Source organism: Pristiophorus japonicus, chromosome 13 (assembly GCF_044704955.1).
Source record: "Pristiophorus japonicus isolate sPriJap1 chromosome 13, sPriJap1.hap1, whole genome shotgun sequence".
Taxonomy (NCBI): domain Eukaryota; kingdom Metazoa; phylum Chordata; class Chondrichthyes; family Pristiophoridae; genus Pristiophorus; species Pristiophorus japonicus.
The window spans coordinates 123,840,037-123,855,516 of record NC_091989.1 but is presented as its reverse complement, the minus strand read 5'-3'; positions in this window follow the sequence as shown (position 1 = coordinate 123,855,516).

Below are 15,480 nucleotides of genomic sequence, written 5' to 3'. Positions count from 1 at the left end.
TGTGACCCCTGGTTCTGGACTTACCCAACATCGGGAACATTCTTCCTGCATCTAACCTGTCCAATCCCATCAGAATTTTATATGTTTCTATGAGATCCCCTCTCATTCTTCTAAATTCCAGTGAATATAAGCCTAGTCGATCCAGTCTTTCTTCATATGTCAGTCCTGCCAACTTGGGAATCAGTCTGATGAACCTTCTCTGCTCTCTCTCAATAGCAAGAATGTCCTTCCTCAGATTAGGAGACCAAAACTGTACACAATATTCAAGGTGTGGCCTCACTAAGGCCCTGTACAACTTCCCTGCTCCTATACTCAATTCCTCTTGTTATGAAGGCAAACATGCCATTTGCCTTTTCACCACCTGCTGTACCTGCATGCCAACTTTCAATGACTGATGTACCATGACACCCAGGTCTCGTTGCACCTCCCCTTTTCCTAATCTGTCACCATTCAGACAATATTCTCCCTTCCTGTTTTTGTCACCAAAGTGGATAACCTCACATTTATCTACATTATACTGCATCTGCCATGTATTTGCCCACTCACCTAACCTGTCCAAGTCACCCTGCAACCTCTTAGCATCCTCCTCACAGCTCACACCACCACCCAGCTTAGTATCATCTGCAAACTTGGAGATATTGCATTCAATTCCTTCGTCCAAATCATTAATGTATATTGTAAATAGCTGGGGGCCCAGCACTGAACCTTGCGGTACCCCACTAATCACTGTCAGCCATTCTGAAAAGGACCCATTTATTCCTACTCTTTGCTTCCTGTCTGCCAACCAGTTCTCTATCCACATCAATACATTACCCCAATACCATGTGCTTTAATTTTGCACACTAATCTCTTGTGTGTGACCTTGTCAAAGGCCTTTTAAAATCCAAATACACCACCTCCACTGGTTCTCCCTTGTCCACTCTAGTTACATCCTCAAAAAATTCCAGAAGATTTGTCAAGCATGATTTCCCTTTCATAAATCCATGCTGACTTGGATCGATCCTGTCACTGCTTTCCACATGCGCTGCTATTACATCTTTAATAATTGATTCCAACATTTTCCCCACTACCGATGTCAGGCTAACTGGTCTATAATTCTCTGTTTGCTCTCTCCCTCCTTTTTTAAAAAGTGGTGTTACATTAGCTACCCTCCAATCCATAGGAACTGATCCAGAGTCTATAGAATGTTGGAAAATGACCACCAATGCATCCACTATTTCAATGCAAGTCTTTCTTTCTTTCTTTTAATGGAGGGGCAAAGGGATCGAGAAATGCACAAGAGGTAAGAACCAGAGGAATGGAAAGTTTGGTGGAAGGGTTTATAGGGCTCGAGGAGGTTACAGTAAAAAGGAGGGATTTAAATATGAAGATGGGAATCTTAAATTTGAGACATTGGGGGAAAAGGAGCCAATATAGGTCAGTGAGAACAGTGGGAGTTGATGCCAATTAGGATGGGGGCAGCAGAGGTTCGAATAGGCTGAAGTTTACCGGAGGTGGAGGATGGGAGTCTGGCCAAGAGAGCATTGGAATAGTTTAGTCTGGAGGTGTGTGTGTGGACTTTGGAGAGGAAAGGGAGATTAGAAATGGGCTGATTGTCTGCTAAGATAGAGGGGTCAAGGGTGGGGTTTATGAGGAGGTGGTTAATGATGGTGATTTTGAAAGAGAGGAAGACAGTGACTGAGGAGAAGTAGCCACATACCATGTCAGCTAACAGCTGGATGGTATACAAGACACAAAATAATGTTTGCTTCTGCCGTTTACACCACATTTATTTGTAAAGTCCCCATCTAGATCACAGTACAAGCCCCTCCTCATAAACCCCACCCTTGACCCCTTTATCGTTGCAGCCGACCACCCCATTTCTAATCTCCCTTTCCTCTCCAAAGTCCACGCACACACCTCCAGACTAAACTATTCCAATGCTGTCTTGGCCAGTCTCCCATCCTCCATCACCGGTAAGAACGTGGCGGCCCCGACCTGCGAGGAAAAAACAGTGGCAGGTCGGGGCCATAAAAGGCGAGCGGCCCCTGGACAGTGGTGGCATACCACTTCAGCGAGCAGCGCGAGCTGGTGCAAGAGGGTGAAACGGCAGTGAAGAGGGCGACTGGATTAGACGTCACCAAGGTCCAAGTCGTTGATTGGAGCATGGGCAGGTGAGGTCGGGCGAGGGAGCGGCGAGGTCGGAGCAAAGGAGCGACAAATGATCTTGGAACGACGAGATCGAGGCCCAGGATAGATGTGAGTTCAGGGCCCAGCAAAGGCGTGGGCCCAGGGGCAGCACGGCCAGCTCTCACTGTGATATGTGTTTGCACTCGGTCCGGGCAGCAGAGCTGGCCTCCAGTCGTCTTGGGTAACCCTTGCCACTGGACCAAGACCTAGCTCTGTCAAGCACGTGTGGTGGCTGGTGTGCAATGGCCATCACACGTTAAAAAAAATTCACGCACAGGCATCTTCCACTCGTCAACATTTAGTTCGGGACCTGGAATATTAGGTCCTTCATTGAAACACCTGTGAACTCATCACTATTTGGTGTGGAAGCAAGTCATCCTTGATACGAGGGACCGCCTAAGAGGGAAGAATATTTAGTTCTATAGGAACAAGGTGAAAACTGCATCTATATACACATGTACTCACTTTAGAATTGAGTCATTTGTGTTTTTTATGTCGTTTAAATGGTATTTCCAGCTGTAAAATCTTACCTGAATTAGAAAGAAAGACAATGCACAAAGTTTTGTGGTACTTTCAGCTTAGTAAATGGTAACTTTTAAAAAACTGACTGATTTGATTGTTCAGTTTTCTTGTTCCTCATTAGTAGTTACTGATTCAATTGAACTGCTTTTGAATTGTTCAAGTTTGGTCAATCAGGTATTTGATTGGTGGTTTAACAGATACGTCCTCATTTTGGCAATTTCACAAATGTTGCCTTATGATGTGTGACACCTTGAAGTGTGACACAACTCATGAAAGCCTTATAAAAATCCAAATTATACAGGTTGGACCTCTGTGGTCTGGCACCCTCGGGACCTGACCGGTGCCGAAACAGATAAATTTCCGGACCACGGGAGGTCACGTCGAGCCTAGTCTTACTGGTACCTGTTGACAGCGCCTGGGCTCCTGTGTCTGTGTGTGTGTGCGTGCTGGCAGCCTGTGGGTGGCTCCCTCAGCAACCGCGCACACACTCACTGATTGACAGTCGCTCCAGCCAATCGCCGCACACACTCACTGACAACTGCACCCAGCGGTGATTAATGCACTGGTTTTGTAGTGTATGGAGAAAGAGTCAGGCTGAACACTGTGAGCTCAAAATAAAGTGTGACCTTAATCTTTTATTGCAGGTCTCCAGAGTGCCTCTCCAACCTGTGAAGCACTCTTAAATACCTGTCCTCCCAAGGGATTATGAGATCCCTTGGGACTCCGGAAATGAGCCCTCTGGTGGCTATACAGAGTATATACAAGTCCACAAATATAACAACACTCCACCCCAAAGTCAGTAGTGTAACTATTTACAATGTGAGTCGATCTGGGGCCCTTCTTGCCCTGGTTGATCGTCTCGGTGTGAAGGCTGGTGTTGTTGAGTCATTTGTTGGGCCCTCGCTTGGATGCTGTGCAGCTGGCCTTGCTGGGCTGCCTGGGGGTTGGGCTCTGCAGGGCTGCTGTGGATGATGGGTTCTGCTTCATAGTCAACCGTGGTGTCAGTTGCCACTGGTGTGTGTGTTGGGGATCAAAAAAGGTAGGGTCCAAAAGGTGGGTTGCTCAGGGCAGTCCGTGAATCTGAGTTTGATTTGGTCCAAGTGTTTCCGGTGAATGAGTCCATTTGAAAGTTTGACCCGAAACACCCTTCTCCCCTCTTTGGCCACGACAGTGCCGGGAAGCCACTTGGGACCTTGCCCATAATTTAATACAAATACAAGATCATTGACTTCAATCTCACGTGACACATTTGCGCTATCATGGTATGCACTTTGTTGAAGCCGCCTGCTCTCTACCTGTTCATGTAGATCAGGGTGAGCTAACGAGAGCGTTGTCTTAAGTGCTCTTTTCATGAGCAGTTCAGCAGGTGGGATCCCAGTGAGTGAGTGTGGTCTTGTGCGGTAGCTAAGTAGGACTCGGGATAGGCGAGTCTGCAGTGAGCCTTCAGTTACCCTCTTCAAGCCTTGCTTGATGGTTTGCACTGGTCTCTCTGCCTGACCATTGGATGCTGGTTTAAACGGGGCAGATGTGACATGTTTGATCCCGTTATGGGTCATAAATTCTTTGAACTCAGCACTGGTAAAACATGGCCCATTGTCGCTCACCAGGACATCGGGTAAGCCATGTGTGACAAACATGGCCCGCAGGCTTTCAGTGGTGGCAGCGGACGTGCTGGCCAACATTATCTCACATTCAAGCCACTTGTAGTACACGTCTACAACCACAAGGAACATTTTACCCAAGAACGGGCCTGCATAGTCGACATGTACCCTAGACCACGGTTTGGAGGGCCAAGACCATAAACATAGCGGCGCCTCCCTGGGTACATTGCCTAACTGCGAGCCTGTATTACATCTGTGAATGCAAGACTCTAAGTCCGCATCGATGCCGGGCCACCACACATGGGATCTGGCTATCGCTTTCATCATTAGGGTGCCTGGGTGGATACTGTGGAGGTCATTGATGAAGGTGTCTCTGCCCTTCATAGGGACCACTACTCGATTGCCCCACAGAAGGCAGTCTGCCTATATAGACATTTCATCTTTGCGCTGTTGGAACGGCTTTATCTCTTCCTGCATTTCCACTGGGACACTGGACCAGCTCTCATGAAGCACACAGCTTTTGACTAGAGATAATGAGGGGTCCTGGCTTGTCCAGGTTTTGATCTGCCGGGCAGTGACGGGTGATTGCTCACTCTCAAATGCTTCCATAACCATGGCTAGATCTGTGGGCTGTGCCATTTCCACCCCCGTGGTGGGCAATGGCAGCCTACTGAGAGCATCGGCGCAGTTTTCTGTGCCTGGCTTGTGGCGGATGGGGTAGTTGTATGTGGACAATGTGAGCGCCAATCTCTGGAGCGGGCCGATGCATTGGTATTTATCCTTTGCTCTTGGAAAACAGGGATATAAGTGGCTTATGGTCAGTTTCCAATTCAAATTTTAGCCCAAACAGGTATTGATGCATTTTCTTTACCCCATAGACACACGCTAACGCTTCTTTTTCAATCATGCTGTAGGCTCTCTCGGCCTTAGACAGACTCCTGGATGCATAAGCAACCGATTGCAGTTTCCTGAAATCATTGGCCTGTTGCAATACACACCCGATGCCATATGACGACACATCACATGCTAGTACCAAACGCCTACATGGATCATACAACACAAGCAATTTGTTTGAGCATAACAATTTCCTCACTTTTACAAAGGCATTTTAATTGGCTTTTGCCCCAAACCCATTCGTTCCCTTTTCGTAGTAAGACATGTAGTGGTTCTAGCAGGGTGTTGAGACCCAGTAAGAAGTTACCAAAGTAGTTCAAGAGTCCCAGGAATGACCGCAGCTCTGACACATTCTGTGGCCTCGGTGCATTCTCGATTGCCTCAGTCTTCGCGTTGGTAGGCCTGATGCCGTCTGCCGCATTCCTCCTTCCCAAGAACCCCACTTCAGGCACCAGGAAAACGCACTTTGAGCGTTTTAACCTGAGTCCCACGCAGTTGAGCCGACTAAGAACCTCCTCCAGGTTCTGCAGAAGCTCGACTGTGTTCCGACCTGTGACCAAGATGTCGTCCTGGAAGACCACAGTGTGCGGGACCGACTTCAGTAAACTTTCCATGTTTCTCTGGAATATCGCCGCCACTGATCAGATTCCAAACGGGCATCTGTTATAAACAAAAAGACCTTTGTGCGTGTTGATGCAGGTGTGGGCCTTTGATGATTCCTCCAGTTCCTGCGTCATGTAGGCTGAAATGAGATCCAGCTTCGTGAACGTCTTTCCTCACGTTGCAAAGAGGTCGTCGGCTTTTGGAAGTGGATATTGGTCCTGCAGGAAGAAATAATTGATAGTTACTTTGCAATCGCCAGAGATTCTGACGGTGCCGTCTCCCTTGAGGACTGGGGCAATAGGACTGGCCCACTCGCTGAACTCAATCGGTGAGATGATGCCCTCTCTTTGTAGCCGGTCGAGCTCGATTTCTACCCTTTCTCTCATCACGTACGGTACTGCTCTCACCTTGTGATGCATGGGTCGCGCCCCCGGAATTAGGTGGATCTGCACTTTTGCTCCTTGGAATTTCCCGATGCCTGGTTCGAACAGCAGGAAATTTGTTTAAAACCTGAGCACACGAAGTGTCGTCAACGGGCGATAGCACTCGGATGTCATCCCAGTTCCAGCGTATCTTTCCCGGCCAGCTCCTGCCGAGCAGCGTGGGACCATCGCCCGGTACCACCCAGAGTGGTAGCTTGTGCACCACTCCATCGCAAGAGACCTTTACGGTAGCTCTGCCGATTACAGGAATCAGTTCTTTCGTGTAAGTTCTTAGTTTTGTGCGAATTGGAGTTAAGACTGGCCTTGAGGCCTTGTTGCACCGCAACCTTTCGAAAGTCTTTTTGCCCATGATGGACTGGCTCGCGCCCGTGTCCAGCTCCATTGACACCGGGAGTCCTTTTAGTTCAACCTTCAGCATTATCAGGGGACAATTCGTGGTGAATGTGTGCACCCCATGTACCTCTGCCTCTTCTATCAGAGGTTCTGTTTCGTCATGCTCCTCCGTGGATCTGTCCTCCTCTGGAACGTGGTGGTTTGCAGGTTTAGCAGGCCTAGCAGCTCGCCTGCACACTTGTTGGAGGTGTCCCATTGTTCCACAGCCCTTGCAAACATATCCTTTGAATCGGCATTAATGGAAACAATGATCACCCCCGCAGCACCAACAAGATGTTAATGGCCTTGCATTCATCACCCTTGATGGTGGACTCTGAGACATCTGCGGACGTGTAGCTGCAGATATGTGACCTGTCCTGTCCATTACGATTCGAAAGCAACATCACTTTGTTCACAGTACTTGTAGGAGCACTTGTGTGCTGAGAGATTTGCTTAGTATTGTCACTGGTGGCAATGAATGCCTGGCCTTACTCAAGGTTGTAGACTCTACTGTCAAAAGTACAAAAAAGTCTCTGAGCATGTGCTCCAAATGTCCTTCAAATTCACAATGTCCTGCAAGGTGTCTTAGCTCGGCGACATAACTCGCCACTTCCTGGCCTTCAGATCTTTTGTAGGTGTAGAACCGGTACCTCACCATCAGAACGCTTTCCTTCAGGTTCAAATGCTCTCGGACCAGTGTGCACAAATTGTCGTATGATTTCTCCGTGGGTTTCGCTGGAGTGAGCAGATTCTTCATGGGGCCATACATTGGTGCCCCACAGACGGTGAGGAGGATCGCTCTACGTTTAGCAGTGCTCTCTTCTCCATCTAGCTCGTTGGCCATGAAGTATTGGTCGAGTCGCTCCACAAAAGTTTCCCAATCATCTCCCTCTGAGAATTTTTCCAGAATGCCCAGTTTTCTGCATCTTTGGGTTTGCTATCTGTGTCTCGTCGCCAGTTGTAGTGTATGGAGAAAGAGTCAGACTGAACACTGTGAGCTCAAAATAACGTGTGACCGTAGTCTTTTGTTGCAGGTTTCCAGAGTGCCTCTCCAACCTTTGAAGCACTCTTAAATACCTTTGCTCCCAAGGGATTATGAGATCCCTTGAGACTCTGGGGAATGAGCCCTCTGGTGGCTGTACAGAGTATATACAAGTCCAGATACATAACAGGTTTGGTAATCTTTTATTTAACTGAGTGTTTCCAGACAACAACTAAATGCTGTGCAGTGGCTTTCTGTGCAGCGCATGTGCAGAATGCTTACGGGTCATTGCCCACAACCATGTATAAACCCCCCTCTCCCTCAGACCCAACTAATGCCGAACCATGGATGTTGCCGGACCAGAAAGTCCCGGACCAGAGAGGTCCAACCTGTATTTAGATTTTCAGAAGGCATTCAAGAAGGTGCCACCTAAGAGGTTGTTACACAAGATTAGCACTCATGGGATTGGGGGCAATATGTTAGCATGGATTGAGGATTGGTTAACAGACAGCAAACAGGGAGTTGGAATAAACGGGTGATTTTTGGGTTGGCAGTGTGTAACTGGTCAGTTAGCGCATGGATCAGTGTTTGGGCATCAGCTATTTACAATCTATATCAATGACATTTTAGGTAAAGGGACCGAGTCTAATAGATCCAAGTTTGTTGACGGTACAAAACTTGGTGGGAAAGTAAGCTGTGAGGAGGACGTAAAGTGGCTGCAAAGGGATATAGACCGGTTAAGTGATTGGACAGGAAGGTGGCAGATGGTGTATAATGTGGGAAAGTGGGAAATGATCCACTTTGGTAGGAAAAATGGAAAAGCAGAATATTTTTTAAAAGGTGAGAGACTAGTAAATGTTGATACTCAAAGGGATTTGGGTGTCTTTGTGCACAAATTACGGAAAACTAACATGCACATACAGCAAGCAATTAGGAAGGCAAATGGGATGTTAGCCTTTATGGCAAAGGGTTGGAGTATAAGGGTAAGGAAATCTTGGTGCAATTATATAGGGCTTTGGTGAGACCACACCTGGAGTACTATGTACAGCTTTGGTCTCCTTACCTAAGAAAGGATATACTTGCCTTCGAGGAGGTGCAACAAAGGTTCACTGGATTGATTCCTGGGATGAGAGGGTTGTCCTGTGAAGGGAGATTGAGTAGAATGGGCCTATATTCTTTGGAGGTTAAAAGAATGAGAGGTGATTTAATTGAAACGTATAAAATTCTTAGAGGGTTTGATAGGGTAGATTTATGGGAAGAGACTATTGATGAACATCAATTTATATTTGTAAACTAAAGTAAGACAGGTTAGATAATTTCAACTGTTTGGGTTTATTCATGAATACCCAAACAAAAACTTAAATTTATGATGCTTTTGCACCTTTTTTAAAAAAAAGGCATAAATTTCAGGAGCAGAAAATATCATAATATCACAGAGTCTACAAAGATGAACACAGGCCAGTTTCATTCACTGTAGGGTTTCCGATATTCTAATGATGACAAATGTTTCTATTTTCTTGCTTTCCATTGAAGTTTGAGATTTATTGTAATTGCTTACTTCTGTTCAGGCTATAATCTCATTAATATTGCAGGTCTGGCACATTCCCAAGAACTATGTACATGTCTTTGACTTTTATTTTATTAAGCGTCAAAGGGACAAGAGATTCTTCTTTAAAAAAAATAGAGAGGTTGGGAAATAAGTGATGCAGTTGAACCTGATAATACACACTCAAGGACACTCAAGGGAATGGATGAATGAAGAGTCAGTGAAGCATTGAAATAATTCATTTGTAACATATTAGAGACAGAGAAGTAACTGAAAGATTGGGAACTAGCTGATAAGATGTTGCTGATGCAATAATACTGAAGCATACCTCTTGAATCTATCATACTTAATCCTATAAGGAAATTTATGCCACTGGTAAGGAGTTACAGTCAAAGAGTCATCTTATATGCAAGTATAAAATCTAACAGGAGTACTTTGTAAAGAAAGTGCTCCCACAGTTATCGATGCCATCTTCTTTAATTTTTGCTTAAAAACAAAAGGGAACGTGGAAGAAGGAAGATTGTCCGCTTCTGTTGCAGGTTGATTTTCGTGCAAACTTATCATATTTATGAGGCTGTAGCTGGCTCCATTTTGGCCAAATAGTCTGCAAGGTCTCTTGCAAGGTGCTAGTGATTCACTGTGCTGTGGTGGCACAGATGATTTTGTCTTTGTGCTGATGCCTGGTATAGAACTGGTGGTTCTGTATCTTCTGGTACGGTGCTCCGAAGTCCAAAGGGTTTTGTTTCCCTTATGAAGAAAAGAAAGGGTAGATATTAGTAAAATAGCATTCATGGCATGTTTCAGTCAAAAGCAAATTCAGAAATACATATACTATAGTGCAGGTGGGATAGCGTCTGATGTAAAGGCTCGTTGCATTCTTAGTATAGTAGATTATGTTCGTAACAGTAAGGTAATGTAGACAACATCACAGAAGAAAAGGCACTTACTGAAGTCACTAGAGCATCAACCGACCTTTTCATCTTCTGTCATCCCGACAGTTCTCAAAGCTAAAGCATTTGACAACTCCATATTCTGGTTCACTCGGTTTATTTACCTCCTGTGATCTACCTCTTTCCTGGTGTGCCAGATGATATTGTAACATTTTTCATGTTATGGAACTATTAGCAGATTTGCTAATTTGTTCCTTGGATGGTGGACCTTATGTTGAACAAGCTAATGATGTTTTCCCCTGGATCTTTCCCTGCCTGTGGATCAACATAAGAACATAAGAATTAGAAGCAGGAGTAGGCCATTCGGCCCCTCAAGCCTGATCCGCTATTCAATGAGATCATTGCTGATCTTTGACCTCAACTACACTTTCCTGCACTATCCCCATATCCCTTGATTCCTTTAATATCCAAAAATCTATCGATCCCTGTGGTGAATATACACAAAGACTGAGCCTCCACAGTCCTCTGGGGTAGAGAATTCCAAAGATTCACCACCCTCTGAGTGAATAGGTTTCTCCTCATCTCAGTCCTAAATGGCCAATCCCTTATTCTGAGTCTGTGACCCCTGGTTCCAGACTCCTCAGCCGGAGGAAACATCCTCCCTGCATCTACCCTGTCAAACTCTAAGAATGTTATGTTTCAATGAGATCACCTCTCATTCTTCTAAACTCTAAAGAAAATAGGCTTAGTCGACTCAATCTCTCCTCATTGGACAATCCCCCATCCCAGGGATCAGACTGGTGAACTTTCATTGCACTCCTTAAATGGCAAGTATATCCTTCCTTAGGTAAGGAGACCAAAATTGTACACAATACTCCAGGTGCGGTCTCACCAGGGCCCTATACAATTTCAGTAAGAATTCTTTACTCATACTCAAATCCTCTTGTAATAAAGACCAACATACCATAGTCAGGTCCCTCTGAACACCAACATTTCACAATCTCTCACCATTTAAAAAATATTCTGCTTTTCTATTTTTTCTACCAAAGTGGATAACTTTACATTTTTTCACACTATATTCCATTTGACATGTTCTTACCCACTCTATATCCCCTTGAAGTCTCTTTGCATCCTCTTCACAACTTACATTCCCACCTAGCTTTGTATCATCAGCAAACTTAAATATATTTTACATTTGGTCCCCTCATCTAAATCATTGATATGGATTGTGAATAGCTGGGACTCAAACACCGATCCTTGCGACACCCCACTAGTTACAGCTTGCCAACCTGAAAATGACCTGATTGTTCCTACTCTCTGTTTTCTGCCCATTAACCAATTTTCAATCCATGCAAGTATTTTACCCATAATCCTATGAGCCCTAATTTTGTTCAATAACCTCTTATGTGGCACCTTATTGAATGCCTTCTGAATATCCAAATACACCACATCCACTGGTTCTCCCTCTATTCTGCTGGTTACAACCTCAAAAACAGATTTGTCAAACATGATTTCCCTTTCATAAATCCATGCTGACTCTGCCCAATTCTATTATTATTTTCTAAGTGCCCTGTTACCACATCCTTAATAATAGATTCTAGCATTTTCCCTACTACTGATGTCAGGCTAACTGGTCTGTATTTCCCCGTTTTCTCTTTCCCTCATTTCTTAAATAGCGGGGTTATCTCAGGTACCTTTCAATCTGCGGGAACAATTCTAGAATCTATGGAATTTTGGAAGATGACAACCAATGCATCCACTATATGTATAGCCACCTCTTTCAAAACCTTAGGATGTAGGCCATCAGATCCAGGAGATTTATCGGCTTTCAGTCCCATTAATTTCTCCAGCACTATTTTTTTACTAATACTAATTTCTTTCAGTTCCTCATTCTCACTAGACCCTTGGTACTCCATTAATTACACGAGGCTTTTTGTGTCTTATTCCATGAAGACAGATACAAAGTATTTGTTTAATTTCTCTGCCATTTCCTTATTCCCCATTATAATTTCTCCTGTCTCATCCTGTAGGTGACCCACATTTACTTTTGCTAATCTTTTCCTTTTTACATACCTATAGAAGCTTTAACCGTCTGTTTTTATGTCTCTCGCTAGTTTACTCTCATATTCTATTTTCCCTTTCTTTATCAATTTCTTGGTCCTCCTTTGCTGAATTCTAAAATCCTCCCAATCTTCAGGCATACTGCTCTTTTTGACAACATTATAAGCCTCTTGCTTTGATCTACTACTATCTTTAACTTCTGTTGTTGGCCTCAGTTGGACTAATTTTCCTATGGGGTTTTTGTGCTTTAAAGGAATGTATGTTTGTTGTAAATTATGTATTAATTCTTTAAATGCTAGCCATTGCTTGTCTACCATCATACCTTTTAATGTAGTTTCCCAATCTACCTTAGTGAACTCGCCCCTCATAACTACGCAGTTTCCTTTGTTTAGATTTAATACCCTAGTTTCGGATTTAACTAAATCCCTTTCAAACTTAATGTAAAATTCTATCATTTTATGGTCACTCTTTCCTAAGGGCCCCTTTACTACAAGGTTATTAATTAACCCTTTCCCGTTGCACAATAATAGATCGCAAATAGTCTGTTCTCTAGTTGGTTCCTCAACATACTGATCTAGAAAACCATCTTGTATACAATCAATGAATTCATCCTCCACACTATTACTGCAAATTTGGTTTGCCCAGTCTATATGTAGATTAAATGCCATGATTATTATATTACCTTTGTTACATGCACCTCTAATTTCCTGATGTATACTGTGCCTTACATTGCCATTACTGTTTGGGGGCCTAGAAACATAAGAAGATAAGAAATAGGAGCAGGGGTAGGCCATTTGGCCCCTCGAACCTACTCCGCCATTCAATAAGATCATGGCTGAACTGATCATGGGCTCAACTCCACTTTGCTGCCCGCTCCCCATAATACTTTACTCCCTTATCGCTCAAAAATCTGTCTATCTTAAATATATTCAATGACTGAGCCTCCACAGCTCTCTGGGGCAGAGAATTCCGCAGATTTTCAACTCTCTGAAAGAAGAAATCCCTCCTCATCTCAGTTTTAAATAGGCGACCCCTTATTCTGAAACTCTGCCTCTAGTTCTCGATTCCCCCATGAGTGGAAATATTTTCTCTGCATCCACCTTGTCGAGCCCCCTCATTATCTTATTTTTTTCAATAAGATGACCTCTCATTCTTTTAAACTCCAATGAGTATAGACCCAACCTACACAACCTTTCTTCATAAGTCAAACCCTTCATCTCAGGAATCAACCTAGTGAACCTTCTCTGAACTGCCTCCAATGCAAGTATATCCCTCCTTAAATAAGGAGACCAAAACAATACGCAGTACTCTAGGTGTGGCCTCACCAATACCCTGTACAGTTGTAGTAGGATTTCTCTGCTTTTATACTCTATCGCCCTTGCAATACAGGCCAACATTCCATTTACCTTCCTGATTACTTGCCATACCTGCATACTAACTTTTTGTATTAGTATGCAGTAGTCCCCTTTGTTTAAGCATAGTACGCTCGTTTGAGACACTACTTCCTCACCCTCAATCTGTATTACAAATTCAACCATACTGTGATCACTCATTCCGAGAGGATCTTTTACTAGGAGATCGTTTATTATTCCTGTCTCATTACACAGGACCAGATCTGAGATAGCTTGCTCCCTTGTAGGTTCTGTAACATACTGTTCTAAGAAACAATCCCGTATGCATTCTATGAATTCCTCCTCAAGGCTACTCCGTGCGATTTGATTTGACCAATCGATATGTAGGTTAAAATCCCCCATGATTACTGCCGTTCCTTTTTCACATGCCTCTATTATTCCCTTAATTATTGTCCGCCCCACCATGAAGTTATTATTTGGGGGCCTATAAACTACGCCCACCAGTGACTTTTTCCCCTTACTATCTCTAATCTCCACCTTCAATGATTCAACATTTTGTTCATTAGAGCCAATATCGTCTCTCACAACTGCCCTAATATCATCCTTTATTCACAGAGCTACCCCACCTCCTTTCCCTTCTTGTCTACCTTTCCGAATTGTCAGATACCCCTGTATGTTTAATTCCCAGTCTTGGCCACCCTGCAACCACGTTTCAGTAATGGCCACCAAATCATACCCATTTGTAATGATTTGTGCCGTCAACTCATTTACTTTGTTTCGAATGCTGCGTGCGTTTAGGTGAAGTATTTTAATACTAGTTTTTAAACCATGATTTTTAGTTTTGACCCCTCCTGCAGCCCTTTTATATTCATACATATTGTCCCTTCCTATCACCTTGTGGTTTACACTTACCCCAGTGCTACTCTGCTCTGTTGCCTCCTGCCTTTTGCATCCTTTCTTGGGGTTCTGTTCATCTGAGCTCTCACCCACTCTAACTAGCTCAGAGCCCTCTCCTGGGTTCCCATCCCCCTGCCAAGCTAGTTTAAAGCCCTCCCAACCGCACTATCAAAACTACCGTGAGAACATTGGTCCCGTCTCTGTTGAGGTGTAACCTGTCTGACTTGTACAGGTCCCACCTACCCCAGAAGCGGTCCCAATTGTTCAAGAAACTAAAGCCCTCCCTCCTACACCAATGCCCCAGCCACGTATTTATCTGACTAGCCTTCCAATTTCTACCCTCACTAGTACGTGGCACTGGCAGTAATCCCGAGATTACCACCTTTGAGGTCCTGGCTTTCAATCTTACTCCTAGCTCCGTAAACTCAGCTTTCAGGACCTCACCCCTCTTTCTACCTATGTTGTTGGTACTAATGTGGACCACAACCACTGGCTATTCCCCTTCCCTCCCCAGAATGCCCTGCAGTCGCTCAGTGACATCATTGACCCTTGCACCAGGGAGGCAACACACCATCCTGATGTCACTTTTGCTGCCGCAGAAGCGCCTATCTGCTCCCCTAACTATTGAATCTCCTATCACTATAGCCCTTCCCGTCCTCTTTCCCCCCCCCCCTCCGTGCAGCTGAGCCACCCACGATACTGTGGACTTGGCCCTGGCTGCACTTCCCAGAGGCATCACCGCCCTCGCCAGTAGTCAGAATAGAGCACCGGTTGTAATCTACCAAAATTGGTTGTAATCTACCAAAATTCCCTGGATTCTGGGGAGGTCCCAGCGGATTGGAAACCCGTAAATGTAACACCCCTATTTAAAAAAAGGAGGCAAACAGAAAGCAGGAAACTATAGACTAGTTAGCCTAACATCTGTCGTTGGGAAAATGCTGGAGTCCATTGTTCAGGAAGCAATAGCAGGACATTTGGAAAATAATAATTCAGTCAAGCAGAGTCAGCATGATTTTATGAAAGGAAATCATATTTGACAAATTTGCTGGAGTTTTTTGAGGATGTAACGAACAGGGTGGATAAAGGGGAACCAGTGGATATGGTGTATTTCGATTTCTAGAAGGCATTTGATAAGGTAACACATAAAA